Source organism: Rattus rattus, chromosome 3, assembly GCF_011064425.1.
Source record: "Rattus rattus isolate New Zealand chromosome 3, Rrattus_CSIRO_v1, whole genome shotgun sequence".
Lineage (NCBI taxonomy): Eukaryota > Metazoa > Chordata > Mammalia > Rodentia > Muridae > Rattus > Rattus rattus.
Genome location: NC_046156.1, coordinates 207,747,856 through 207,762,594, shown reverse-complemented (window position 1 = coordinate 207,762,594; position 14,739 = coordinate 207,747,856). Strand labels below are relative to the sequence as shown.

Here is a 14,739-nt window from a genome sequence, read left to right as displayed (position 1 = left end):
TGGACCCCATTTTTAATGAGGTTATTTGGTTCTTTGGAGTCTAACTTTTTCAGTTCTTTGTATGTTTGGATATAAGCCCTCTATCAGTTGTAGGATTGTTAAAGATCTTTTCCCAATCTGGTGTCTGCCATTTTGTCCTAATAACAGTGTCTTTTGCCTAACAGAAGCTTTGCAGTTTTATGAGGCCCACTTTGTTGATTTTTCATCTTACAGCATAAGCCATTAGTGTTTTGTTCAGGAAATTTCCCCAGTACCCACGTGTTCAAGACTCTTCCCCTCTCTTTCTTTTATTAGTTTGAGTGTATCTGGTATGATGTGGAGGTCCTTGATCCTCTTGGACTTAAGCTTTGTACATGGTGAAAAGAATGGATCAGTTTGTATTCTTCTACATGCTGACCTCCAGTTGAACCAGCACATTTGTTGAAAATGCTATCTCTCTTCCACTGGATAGTTTTAGCTCCTTTGTCAAATATCAAGTGACCATAGGTGTGTGGGTTCATTTCTGGGTCTTCAATTCTGTTCCACTGATCTATGTGCCTGTCTCTGTACCAATACCATATAGTTTTTATGACTAGTGCTCTGTAATACTGCATGAAATCAAGGATGATGATTCCCCCAGAAGTTCTTTTATTATTGAGTATTGTTTAAATTATCTTGAGTTTTTTCGTATGTGAATACAGTTGTTATTGAAATGATATGAAAAGATAACATAAATTCCAAGAAAGCTCAAATATTATGAAAGATGCAGGGTACCAAGTAAAGTAAGAATAAAGAATATTTAATGTTGACATTTATTTTAAGATGACAGAAAATGGAACATGTAACAGTATTCTTAATGAATGCCTAGGCTTTAGTAAGCAAATAAAGGATAAAGTAAAGAAATTATATATTTTTTGACATGCAATAAAGTCAGACGTGTAAATTACTTTTTGATTTTAATTTTTAAATTAAATTTATAACACAGATTTTTATCTTTTATGTCTATTAAAATACCCTGTCCAGAGTAAATATACACTTAAGGAATATAAGGAAATATTAAAATCTAAATATGAGTACCATTTATCATTATATATATTTTTATGGATTCCTTTTAGGAGATTCGGTCTATAAGTTCATATGATGAAGGATATTTTTGTAGTTATGTTAGCATTTACTAACTACACACTATGGAAATATATTCTTAAAATTTCTTATGTGGCTATAAAATAGTAATGGTGATTTTCTTAATTGGATTAACAACATATTTTTGGTTTAAATGTTCTCTTAGGTAGGAAGGATTATAAGATAAATATTTTGGAAATAAGTTTCTGTCTATGTAAATAGTTAAATGATTACATATGTTTACAGTATTTACAAAGTTATTTTAGAATTCTATTCATTTACACCTTACACATCTTCTACTTCACTACAAGAGATTTATATCACAGTTTAATTAAACCTGTCATTACAGGATACTTTAAAGAAAGAGTATTTTACCCTTTTCCTCTTTTTTTACTAGAAATCAGTGAGATGGAAAATTCATGAGGTAGACTGGTACACAGATGCCTAGTTTCACTCTTTCATTCTCATGCCTTGTTAACAACTTCAGAGAGTTCAGTGAATCTCAGAAAATTATGTTTCTGAACACATTCTTATACTAGTCACCCTTTCTCTCAAATAGATCACTCAAATTATTCTGTGCAAGTCAAAAATTGCTAGTTTATATTAAGTGTATAAGAAACTTTTGCTGAAATTTATACTAAAAATGTCTTAAATTTTAAATAGGTAGTTTCTCTTCTTTCAATGACAGAACTGATATATTTAATTCTCTTTGCCTCTTTACACACTTACACATTCTTTTTATCTATTTTCCCTAGATTTCATCCTTTTTTCTCTCCCTCACAAGTACCATACACAATTAACAAAAAAAATCAAACATTGTTTATTTCTATTTTAAACTCAATTTTTTTGTTCCCAGAATGAAAATTAAGGATTTGTACATGATTGGTAAATGTATTTTCAACGGACAAAGGGCCTTGCTTTGGAATTATCTTTGAACTTATAAAAATATGAATATTTTCCTGTATGTATTTATCTTGTCTTGCATGAACACACACACACACACACACACACACACACACACACACACGAGGTCATTTCTAGACTGGGAAACTTAAGGTAGGAGAACCATTTTTTACATTGGGATTTCAGAATAATAGAAAGAAAAAAGAAAGAAAGGAAGGAAGAAAGAAAGAAAGAAAGAAAGAAAGGAAGCAAGGAAGGAAGAAGGAAAGAAGGAAGGAAGGAAGGAAGAAAGAAGGAAGGAAAGAAGAAAACAATAAGAGCTAGCTCATTTCTATCCAATTCCTGACTGATAATGCAGTATGTCGGACACGTTATTTCTCCTGTGCTGATGAACTTATCATTTTACACTATAATCCACAGTGGACCCTTTCTCCATTTTGACACTTTTGTTAGGGATTTGAGCAAAATAATGAGCTAATCAACCAAAATAGACACACGTGTATTAAAGTCCAAAGTACAAAAATTTAACTAATCTTCATGAGAAGTAAATGGTATCATTGAATTTTATATAGATGTTTAATTATTTTTAACTCCAATAAGATTATTATCCAAACGATCAAATAGATTATAAGTGTGAAAATTGAAAAACTGAAAATACATTAATGCTAATATATACCATATATGTTTATCTAGCACATTCATCATTCAATGTTTGCAAACAAAAGCTCTTACTTACATATATGCACATACACATCAGTGGGTTGAAATGTCCTTGGTGAAATACAGCTTGGATTATTGAGTTGCTGTCCTTACATGTGTCCCATCACAGGCAAGGCTTCATTTGTGTTATGGAGAAGAAACAAGGGGTCAAAACTATCTGACAGACACTGTAATGTGAATTGTAAAAGTTGACCCATACATATTAACTCAGCAATTGGAGGCTGAGGGAGTGAATTGTGTGTTTTCTTAGACTGCAAAGTGAGACTGTAATAAAGAGGTTGGGGAGAGGATTCTACTGTACACTGAATTTTGCTTTAGAGAATGATTCTATAAAGTATTTATGAGCTTTATTACAAAGGACTTGCTTTCATCTTCTCTTTCATTTGTTTATTGATTTATCTATTGATCAATCTCCTTGTCTCTATGACAGCCCTCAGCCTAGTTTTACCTTTGGTTTTGAATTTTTTCATTTCATGGAGACTACCAATTACAAATCATGAATTTCTAGTTGTTTCACATAAAATTATTTCTAAAGTGACCAAATGGTGAAATTGAACAAATAATTTAAAAAAATTAATGAGAATGCTTTTTAGTATTTACTGCTATTTTTGTGTATATAACTAATTTTTACTTTGTCTACTTAAAAAATCACAAAAATTAAATTAAATTAAAACAATCAAAAATACTCAATACACAATATCTAGTCCTGCTATTCTATAAGAGAAGATCTTCCTGCCTTAACGCTAAGGAACAAGATTGAAGAGCTGCTTCTTGACATGAGCAGAGAGCTAAGTGTATCAGGGACAATCAAGGCTGCTGGAAGGGCCACAGGAAAACTCTACACAGGGCATGGTCTTCACAGAGGAGGCTTTAAGTTACATCTTCCATTCAAGAGGCATCTTCATTACCTTAAAACCAGGGGATTTCATCAGGAACTGCAGCACTGGGCTCCTCCACTGTCATCTCATGTCCATTAGTGTCCAGGACTATTTTAACCACATGGTAGATGGAGTGGGTTTGGAGACCTTTAAGTGAGAAACCAGAGCATTTTCAAACAACAGCACTACCAGGTCCTTGACAGCTTTGTCATCTTTTACTGCCTCAGCCTTCGGCAGCAGGGTCTCCACAGTGGAGTAATTAGGATTGATCTCTGGGTGATTTTTGCTATCATGTAGTCCATTTTAGAATTGTTAGTCACTGCCTGTGCATTCATGATCCTTTCAACATTGGCTGTCCAGCTATAAGTGCTTGTCACAATGCAGATGGGTAAAGATAGAAGCCTATTAGAGACTACTGTCACCCTTTAACCCTTCTTGTCCAAGATCTCCTTCATGAACTTGCAGAGATTATAAAACTTTGACTTGCTCTACTCCATTTTCTTCTTCTCTCCCTCATTCTCTGGTAGCTCCAGGCCCTCCTTAGTCATTGAGACAAGGCTCTTTCGATCAAATTCCTTGAGCTGCTGCATGTAATACTCATTAGTAGGCTCAAAGCCCCACTTTTGCCCACATTCCACAAAGACAGAGTTGGCAACTTGCTCTTTGCTCTCACCAGTGAAATAGGAGATGGGCTTCTGTGTCTTCTTCATGCAAGACAAATACTCTTACAAGGAAGTCATTTCATCTCCAGATTGAGAGGTATGATAAGGAAGGCGCTCAGATAGGCAGTGATGGTTAGTGGAATATTCATGGATTCCAAACTTTAAATTTTTGGAAAACTCCTCGTAAAATTTCTTGTAGTTACCTTTGTCTTCAGCCAACTCAAAGAAGGGCTCAAGACATGTCTTCATAATATTTTTTGCTGATAGTTTTCAGGACCTTGCTCTGTTGCAGCATTTCTCAGGAGATGTTCAGGGGCAGGTCCTCAGAGTGAAACACACTATGGATAAAATTAAAGTAGTCAGGTATTAGCTCATTTCAGCTGTCAATGATGAACAACTGACAGACAGTTTGACGTTATGTTTGTTTTTTTTCAAAAAGGTCAAAGGGAGCTTGCCAGAAAATGAAGAACAATGCAGTGAAATCCATTTTACCTTCTACAGGCCAAGTCAATCATTGCTGAATCTCTTATAGAACTTATCATATTCCTCTTGAATGATGTAATCCAGTTTTCTGGTCCAAACAAGCTTAGACTTATTCACCTAATCTTGATCAATATATTTCTTCTTAGTCTCTTTTCTTTTTCTTATCTTTGCTGGTGTCATTCTTCTTGTCAGATCCCATATTTTCAATCTTAAGCTTCTCTTCATCATTCTTATCTTCCTCCTTTTTCTTAACTTTTTCTTCCTCTGGCTCATCATCACTGATCTCCTTCTTTCATTTCTTCTCCAAGTAAAAGGTGATGGGGGTAGTTGATGAACTGTGTTTATTCACCATTTACTTGACCATCCTTTCCTCTAGCTATTCTGTCTAATCTTCTTTGAGGGGAAGGACTACTTTGGTACCCTAGTCAATAGGCTGATTATGGTCTGCAAATCTGTGAAGGATCCACCAGTAGATGACTCCCAGGTATATTGCTCATCAATAAAGTGATGAAAGTTATGAAGTGGTTTGTGATCACAGCCACTTTCTCTGCCACTCAATATACCAGATAAACACCAAACTGCCTAATCATGGAGATGTCTGCACCAGTTTCCATTATATTATATACCAGACTTAGCAATGGTTCCCAAACTATTTATGAGGTCAACCTTGCCAATGTCTGTGTCTACCAAAGTCAGTGTGTTCACCTGAGGGTTGAGGATGATGCCAACATTTCAGCTCTTTCCTGCTGTTAAACTTGGAAGGGTCTGCCAAACTTTCATTCCATATCTTGTCTAAGGCATTAGAAGCATTAGAGATCAATTCTCAAAGGAAAATTTCCTTGGTTGAATAGAAAGTGTTCATGATGAGGGAGATGAGCTGGGCAATTTCAGTCTGAAAGGCAATGATATACACTGTACACTTCCCCAGGCTTCTTGATAGAAAAGCCAGAGCAGTATGGATCTGGACCATGTCTGACTGGCAAGGCAAGCCCAGGCTGTACAAGAGTGACTCAAGACATTTACTGCTATTTTAAAATATCCTACTTTACATACAACCTCTTTAGTTAAATTGTGTTCCACCCTTTATTTAAAAACATACTGGTTAAAACACCTCATATTACCAATTATATTTCATCAGTTGGCTATGCTGGCATCAGACATTTTACAACTGAAGACCATAGAAAGTGTGATAGGGTGAAAGGAATGAATCAAACTTCTGCCTGAAAAGTTATTCACTGTTTTAGAGTGGCAATGTGGTTCCTAATTTCAGATCAACAACAACAAAAAGTTGCTGCTAAGGTTCCCTGTAGGCAGTTCCTTTTACAGAGCAAATGCCTTTCTGTTTTAAGATGTATTTACTATGAGATGGCTTGAGCATTGCTATGTATTTATAGATAAGAAAGTAGAAATACCTGATATAAAAAAGAATAACAGAAAGCTAAAATTTGCTTCTTTAGGCTTACATTATAGAACCAATCTCAGTGTGCAACCAGAAAATGGCACCAATATATGTTGAACATTTCACAAAGAACATATAGAAAAGAAACCAAGTGATACACACTCCATGGGTCTGAGAATTGTAATAATTTAAATCAAGCAGAAAAATTCCTGTCCCTAGGAGGGTATGTAAATGATAATACCTATATTATTCTCAACAACATAAATGGAAAATGACCAAGATGCTAAAATTTTTAATAATGGAAAATCCATTACCTTCAACAATAACAAAAACCACTCAGCAGAATATCACAGCATACATAATAAATAAATCAGTGACATATCAAAAGTGATTGTTTTGAATTATAGTCATTATACAAAGAAAAGGGTCTAAGATATTACTCACTACAGCCGTGTGCTAATGTCTAAAGCTAAGTAGGAAGAACAAAAGTGATTTGCTCTTTAACAGTCATAATTACATAAATCTTATTGATATTCAAGCTGCTAATTTCTCATTACCAATATCTATTTTCTAGAATATTTTGATACTTGAACTCTTCTATTTTCTTTTCAATAGAAACCGGATAAATACATATGTCCAAATAACACACAATATTTTTCTGTAGTTTTCTGTCTAGATATGATACACCATTGGAGATTTCCCTGTTTTGTGTTATCATGTGTATTTATATCAAGCCACTCACAAACACCACTCATGAGTCACCAATGGCAGTTCAATCTGGAAAAAAAAACAAAAAACAAAAATACTGTGAGGCTCTGCCAACCATGCTGGGTCTACGGAAGCAGCAAGAACCTCTCAGAATATCACAAGAAGTTCTTTGGTGTGTTTCTCTCCTTGATGTCGTGAACAAGGCAAGGTAAACAATTATCACAGTGTCATCTGCAGAGACCAGTGAAGACCAGCAAAAAGTGGTAAGGGAAACCACTGTCATCCACTGTCTGTTGGGTTATGTATATATACCCTTTCCAAACATCATGTGTTCTCTCAAGCATCACTCTAGGAAACATCACATTCCCTTTTCTCAGAAAAACACCATGTGTCTGTGCTCTACAAAATATCCTCCCACATGTCTACTTCAACAAAAACATTCTCTCATAAGACAATTTGTAGAAAGAAAATACAAGTCACAACTGAGTCTCCAAAGAAAACAGAAATTTCCACTTCAAATGCCCTTTAATCTCTCTTGAGTGTGTGTGTATGAGTGTGTGTGTGTGTGTGTATGAGTGTGTGTGTGTGTGTGTGTGTATGAGTGTGTGTGTGTGTGTGTGTTACATTTATCTCTATGTGATATTTCTACCTGTGGTTATGCATGCTTACGCACAGGGCATAAATGTTAGACTCCCTACATTAACAATTTCCACCTTATTCCTTTGATCCATAGTCTTTTATTGAAATCAAAGGTAGGCTCAACCCCGCAACTCAGTAAGTTATCCTTCTGTTTCTGATCTCTAGAATTCATGTATTAGATGTTCTTTTGGCTCTCTGAACTCATTCTGTCATGCATATTTGGCAAAATTTGTGACCCTCCAGACTATTTCTGGAACCTTATCTGTCTTCTTTTTAATTTCCTTCTACTATTGCTTAATAGTGGAGAGACAATGCCATTTTTCACCCCCAATTTTGGAAGGTTGTTTCAGGCATTCACAATTTGGTATATTTAGAAAATAATTCCGATCATAGATATTTTTGGTTTTAGCTTCTTTTGAATGTAATGCTTGGGCAATATTGCTCAGTTTGAAAGTACCAAAATTAGCCAAGGGAAGGAAGTATATTCCAAGCCATAATTTTGTCTTTCCTGAGATTATTAATATATTTTCCAAACCTAAGTCACTTTCTAATATGAATATCTTCTCTACTCAGCAAAGTTCATGGGGAATAACATGGAATAAGTGGAGAGACAATAATATCTAGAGGTCAGAGTAGATTTTGGTGAAATAATAACGTCTTAGATGTGAGTTTAGCCTTTCTTGAGAAATCAATAATATTTTAACTTATACAAGAGAAATCTGATTAATTAAAATATTCTAATCTCAATACCCAAAGAAAAAACAAGAAAATGGAAATTATGTAAGTGACCCAAGCATAGTGGCAGACACTTTTAATCCCACCACTGGGGAGACAGGAGCAAACTTATCACCTATAAATTTAAGGCTAGCTTAATTTCTGTATTGATTTCTAGGACAGCAAGAACTACACAATGAGGTTTTTGTCAAAAAAAAAGGAAAGAAAGAAAAAAAGAAAACCAAATCAAGAAATACCTTGATTGAAAATAATGAACACTGTTTACAGGATATGCAAATAAATAAATATATGCCATTTATGAATAAGCAACAATATATAACATTTACATGGATGTCTTTAAACTGTCTATAATTATTGTCTTTAAAGTCTTGTAAAGGCCAAAATAAACCCAAACAAACAAAAAACTGACATTTTTCTAAAATTCTTTATTATTCATTGTCAGATATGCAGAGATTTTTCCAGTAAGGGCATAAATGTGAGAACATGTCACTTTACAATTGTTTTACCAGAAGAAATAGTTTTCTACCATCAGGATAATTTAATTATACATTTAAAAAAGGGAATTTCCAAAGTCAACTAAGTATAATATGTATTTTATTTTATTATAATTATGTGCCAGTTTTCATTACATCTGAATAGAGTTCACCATGGACACTTTACTTAATTTGCAAAAAAAAAAAGTCTGTATGCTTCTAACAACATGCATTGTGTGCCTATGAGCATTATTCGTGACATTTCTGGAATCATTTCATGCACAATGAATACAAAGTTTGTTAAAGGACAACTATTTTATTAAGTTGTGTTTAAATAAAGGTTTTTATCAATTGTTTCAGAAAAAAAATCTCATTAGATATTAAAGCTGATCACCATGACTGATTCTTGTCACAATTTGTGGTTTTGTGCCTCTTTATTTGTGTTTATTTTTATCCATTTATTTAGGTACTAAATGCTGACCCCTCCTGCCTCTTCCTGCTCCCCTTACACACTTCCCAATTGCCCAACATTCTCTTCTGAGATGGTGCCCTCTGCTCCCTGAATATCAAGTCTCTGCCATATTATTAGGTGCATCCTCTCCCATTGAGGCCAGAGAAGATTCCTGTGTCTGGAAATAGATACCACAGTCAGGTTACAGCTTTAAGGAAAGCCTTTGCTAAAGGTAGGGGACCCACATAGAGATTGAGCTACATTTCTGCTACATATCTGCCAGGGATGTCATTCTAGCCCATAAATGATCTTTGGTTGGTGGCTTACCTCAGCTCCCAGAGGTTCAGGTTAGTTGACTCTCTTGGTCCTCCAGTGTGGTTCCCATGTACTCATGGACTTCAGTCCTTTCCCCAACTCTTCTATAAGAGTTTCTCACCTCTGTTCATTGTTCGGCTATGGGTACCTGCATCTATATCAGTCAGTTACTTGATAGAGCCTCTCGGAGGACAGTTATATTAGGTTCTTGTCTACAAGCATAACAAAGAATCTTTAATAATGTATACTAGCTGAGGTGCAGTGAGAGAGGAAGTGTCAGAGGAAAATGGGAGACAGACAGGGCAAGGATTGTGGGAGGGGATAACCAGGAAGGGGGAAGGGTGGTGAGCAGAATGAAAAGTGAATAAGTAAAACAACAACAGCAGCAGCAGCAGCAACAATAGCAATAATAATAACTTCAGGAATTGATGCTTGCCCATTGGATAGATTTAGAGTTAGGTGGGTTAGTGGTTGGTCATTCCTTCAGTCTTTGCTCCATGTTTGTCCCAACATTTCTTTTAGATGGGTAACATTTGAACTGAAAATATTGTGGGTGGGTTGGTGTTTTTATACCACTACTGGGGTCCTGTCTGGTCACAGGAAGTGGCTTCTTAGGTTTCATATATCCACTGTTAGGCATCTTGACTAAGGTCACCAGTATCAACTCCTGGGAGTCTCACCAATCTCAAGTCTTTGGGGCTTTATAAAGATTTTCCCTACCTGTTACTCACTACCCCACACAAGGATAGATTTCCACTCATCCTTCTGGTACTCTTGGTATCTCTTCTATTTCTCCCCATACCTGCAACAGCAAGAGATCAAGGGAATACAAATTGGAAAGTAAGAAGTCAAGGCATCACTATTTGCTAATATCATGGTAGTATGCGTAAGCAATCCCCAAAATTCTACCTGGGAACTCCTACTTCTGATACACAGCATCAGAAGAGTGTCTGGATACAAAATTAACTCAAAAAAATCAGTAGCCTTCCTCTACTCAAAGGATAAATTACCTGAGAAAGAAATTAGGGGGAAAACCACCCTTTACAGTAGTCACAAATAATATAAAATATTTTGGCATGACTCTAACCAAGCAAATGAAAGATCCATCTGACAAGAACTTCATGTCTCTGAGGAAAGAAATTGAAGAAGACTTCAGAAGATGGAAGGATCCCCATGCTCATGGATTGGAAGGATTAATATAGTAAAAATGGCTGTCTAACAAAACAATTTACAGATTCAATGCAATCTCCATCAACATTCCAACTCAATTTTTCATAGAGTTAGAAAGAGCAATTTTCAAATTCATTTGGAATAACCAAAAACCCAGGACAGTAAATCACTATTATCAACAATAAAATAAATTTTAGGGGAATTGCTATCTCTGACCTCAAGTTGTATTTCAGAGCAATAGTGATAAAAATGTATGGTATTGGTACAGAGACAGTTAGATAAATGCAATAGAATTGAAGATCTAAAAATGAATGCAAACATCTGTGGTCACTTAGTCTTTGACAAAGAATCTAAAACCATTCAGTGGAAAAAAGACAGCATATTCAACAAATGATGCTGGCTCAAGTGGTGGTTAGTTTGTAGAAGAATTCAAATGGATCCATTTCTATCTGTACAAAGCTCAAGTCTAAATGGATCAAGGACCTCCACATAACACCAGGTATGGAGAATCTAATAGAAGAGAAAAGTTGGGAAGAGCTTCAAACAGAGGGCATAAGGAAAAATTTCCTGAACAGAACACCAATGGCTTATGTTCTAAGATCAACAATCAACAAGTGGGACCTCATAAAATTGTAAAGCTTCTGTAAGGCAACAAATACTGTCAATAGGACAAAACAGAAACTAAAGAAATTGGGAAAAGATCTCTACCAACCATATATCCAATAGAGGGCTAGTATCAAAAATATACAAAGAACTCAGGAAGTTATAGTCCAGAGAACAAACAACCCTATTAAAAACAGAGCACAGAGCTAAACACGAAATTCTCAACTGAGGAATCTCAAATTACTGAAAAGCACTTAAAGAAATGTTCAACATGCTTAGACATCAGGGAAATGCTAATCAAAATGACCCTGAGATTCTACCTCAAACCAGTCAGAATGGCTAAGATCAAAAATACAGCTGACAGCACATGCTGACAAGAATGTGGGGAAAGGGGAACACTCCTCCATTGTTAGTGGGATTGTACCACCATGCAAGCTGATACAACCACTTTAGAAATCAGACTGGCAGTTCCTCAGAAAATTGAAAATAGTTATAACCTGAAGACCTATGCAGCACTCTCCTGGGCATATACCCAAAAGATAAAAGTTCAAACATATAACAGGACACATGCTCCTATGTTCTGCTTGCAGCCTTTGTTTATAATAACCAAGTTGCAAACAAACCAAATTTCCCTCATCAGAAGAATTTACACAGAAAGCATTGATACATTTAAACAATGGAATACTACTCACTATTAAAACAATGATATGAAATTTGCAGGCAAATATAGATAGAAAATATTATTCAGAGTGGGTTACCCAGACACAAAACAACACACCTGTTATGTACTCACTGATAAGTGGATATTAGCCCAAAAGCTCACAATGCCCATGACACAAGCCACAGACCATTTGGAACTTAGGAGGAAGACAGACCAGTGTGTTGATGTTTCATTCCTGCCTTGAGGGAGAAATAGGTGAAAGCAGGAGGTGAAGGGAGACTGGGGGGTGGGGGGAGATGATGGGGAAGTATCAGGTACTGGAGGGGATGGGAAAGAGTTACAGAGGGTCAGGAAATTGAATAAAAATATATAGCAGTAGGGGATGAGAAATGGGTATATCCACTGGAGCAACCCAGACTCAGGGAAACAGGAGGTTCCCATGACTCAAATGGGATGGCTTTAGCTGAAATGTGCAGAGAAGTGAGATAGAACCTGTAGAGACAACCTCCAGTACATAGGCATGGCCCTGTTTGAGGGATGAGGCCACCACCATTCCAAAGTTTATAACCCAGAAATGTTCCTGTGCAAAGGAAAAATAGAGACCAAAAAGGGAGAAGAATCTAAAGGAAGGGCCATCCAGGGACTGCCTCACTTGGGTATCCATCCTGCCTGCAGACACCAAACCTGACACTGTTGCAATTGCCAAGAGGCACTTGCTGACAGGAACCTAGTATGACTGGTCCTTGCAAAGTTCAGTTAGCAACTGACAAATGTTGATGTGGATACATGGAGCCAACCATCAGACTGAGCACAGGTACCCTGGTGGTGGAGCTGGCAGAAGAACTAGAAGAGTAGAGGGGAATTGTAACTCCATAGGAAGAAAAACACTGGCTGGCTAGACAACCCAGTATTCCCAGGAAATCAATCACCAATCAAGGAATGTACAGTAGGGGATCCATGGCTCCAGATACATAAATATCAGAGGATGTCCTTTGACTGAAATCAGTAACAGGGGAGGCCTTTGTTCCTGTGAAGGTTTGATGCCTCAGTGTAGGATGATGCTGGAGCAATAGGGCAGAGAGGGTGTGTATGGAGGAACACTCTCATAAAGGTATAGAAGAGGGAAGGGAGGGCAGATATGGGATGTGGTATTTGTGGAGAGGTAACAGGGAAGTGGGATATCATTTAAGATGTAAATGAATGGAATGATTAATTTAAAAAAAAGTTAGAAGAAACCTGAAAAAACCAGTAGCCTCCCTTCAGACAAGTGATAAATGACCTGAGAAAAACTAGAGAAACAGTATCTTTCACACATAATATAAACCATCTTGGAGTAACTCTAACTAAGCAAGTGGAAGATCTGTATGTCAAGAATGTCAAGTACCTGAAAAAAGAAATTAAAGAAGATATCAGAAAATGGAAAGATGTCCTATGCTAATGGATACATAGGATTAACATAGTAAAAATGGTCATCTTACCAAAAACAATCTACAGATTCAATATAATTCCATCACAGTTTCAACACATATTTTAACAGACCTTGAAAGTTCAATTCTCAACTTCATATAGCAAAACAACAACCCAGGATAGGCAAAAAAAAATCCTGAACAAAATAAAATAAAATAAAATAAATAAGTAAGTAAGTAAATAAATAAATAAATAAATAAATAAATAAAACCTTCTGGGGGGACTCATTATTTCTGACTTCAAACTCTACTATAGAGCAATAGTGATTAAAAAAAATAACTTCACGGTGTTGGTACATAAACAGACAGGTTGATTACTGAAATCAAATCACAGACCCAGAAATATAATCACACACCTATGGACACTTGATTTTTGACAAAGAGGGCAAAACCATACAATGGAAAAAAAAAGTATTTTCAACAAATGTGTCTGGTCTAACTGGATATCTGTATATAGAAGAATGCAAATAGATCCATATTCATTACACTGCAAAAAACTCAAGTCCTAGTGGATCCAGGACCCCAACATAAAGCTAGATATACAAAATCTCATAGAAGAGAAAGGGGTAAATAGCCATGAACGCATTGATACAAGAAATAATTCCTTGAACAGAACATCAATGGCTCAGGCTCTTAAACCAAGAATTCATAAATGAGACCTCATTTTTTTAAACATAAGGTGACTATTGTACATTTAAAATAGTGCCACTGGTGTTGCAAATAATGGTCAAGGGAAAACCACACTGAATATAAAATATTTCAATGCCAAATTTTGTACTAGATTGTTGTAGCTAGGCCACATTTAGATTAAGTCCATCTCTCTTTTCTGATGCACAGGACATATCTATAACAGAGATAAAGACTTCTTTATGAATCAAAAATTTTTTCTTTAACATTTTAAGCTACTGATATCCTAAGCCACACTAAGATTTCAAAACAGGAATTATGCTTTGGATTTCAACATTCTCTATCAGGGCATTCGCACAGTATTTAGCTTATCTGGTATTTCCACACACTTCTGTATATATGTGTGATCTCTTTACAGAAAGGAAACATCAGGTTTTTGTAAACAAACTGCAAAGTATACTTTAGAGTGACTTAAGTAGGCAATTGAATCCTCTGCTCCTGCTTCTACTACTAAAGTTTCTTCAGCACATCATGAGTATTTGTAACAGCAACTGACACAGAAGATAGCTAATAGAATATAAGGTGGAAATGTCAGGCACACTCATAGGCTTAGATGAGAACTTCAGGAAGAAACATTTTCTTTTGGACAAAGCAGTAACGATATAATGTTAAAGCAGTTAAAATAAATTTTTTGCTCTATTTTCAAGTACCAAAATTGGAACATATTTTTAAAGTCATAGAAGTG

The 14,739-nt window shown here is 35.8% G+C and overlaps 1 pseudogene; it reads right to left on the bottom strand.

Moving 5' to 3' along the window:
• Positions 1–3,594: 3,594 nt before the first annotated feature.
• On the bottom strand, positions 3,595–14,169 carry LOC116896065 (annotated as a pseudogene).
• Positions 14,170–14,739: the final 570 nt, after the last annotated feature.